The sequence below is a fragment of the Physella acuta genome, unplaced genomic scaffold, assembly GCF_028476545.2.
Source record: "Physella acuta isolate Inbredline_101_S28 unplaced genomic scaffold, ASM2847654v3 ptg002584l, whole genome shotgun sequence".
Lineage (NCBI taxonomy): Eukaryota > Metazoa > Mollusca > Gastropoda > Physidae > Physella > Physella acuta.
Genome location: NW_026734042.1, coordinates 22501 through 23568, shown reverse-complemented (window position 1 = coordinate 23568; position 1068 = coordinate 22501).

The following is a 1068-nucleotide window of genomic DNA, read 5'->3' as shown; positions in this document are numbered from 1 at the left end:
TTGAAATTGTTGCTAAGTCTGTATATGAAAAGCCAATAATTAGATGTTTAGTTTACGACTTATACTGTATGTCTAGTAACATAAAGTATTGCAATCTACAACGGCTACTGATCTATTTGTTTTTCAACTTGATAATGCTACAAAAGCACACCAAACTATTTTGTTTATAACTTATGCTCTGTATAATTTTTACATTAGTAAATAATAACTTAAAGTTGTATTTATATCTAAGCGGTCAACCTAAGGTGCAGGAATTTAAAATGAATGTAAAATTAAGCAACGAATTATCTCCCATTTGAAAATTTCAAATTACAAAATTTTATTCAAGGGAAATAACTTTCACCAGAATAGCGAAACAAACCAAGTGTAGCTAAGACATATGTAAAAAACACAATAAAACGCTGTAAATTTCATTAGATAATAATTATAATATGTCTTTTATATTAGCTATGCAACCTTGTGAAAACAGTATATTTTACTTATACACTACTTAACTGTAGGTTTTGTTTCAAAGTCTAAAAATGTTAGCTACATTATAACATACCTCTATTTAATTTTGATGACATTCATTCTACAATGCGTCAAAATAAACTGTGTATACTTATAAATTTTGGATCCCTTTAATAAAGGGACGTCTTTCAAAACATCAAACACTGGTAACTGTCAAAGACGTTGCTAGAATTATTGATTACATATTAAAAAAAAAAAATTTGAAAAAAAAAAAACAAAGTTTACGGTTAGTTATAAATTCCACCCTATTTAATATTACATATTAATACTTTAAGAGTGGTAATATAGATTCCTAAAAAAAACTAAATATTTTTCAACTAGAGAACGCCTAACTTTCTTTTTAGTGTGTTACGTACTGAATTGAAATCAGAGTTTCTTCCACGCATAAAGTCTACCGCCCTACCGAACGAAATGTAATTTAAATAGAAAATATATACTTTTAACAGTGTCCGCCACCCCTTCCCCCAAAAAGTCTACGCCCCCCCCCCGCCCCCCCCCCCCGAAAATCTCAAGTGCCCCCCCCCCCCCGGAGAAAAAAGTCTGGAAGAAACACTGATT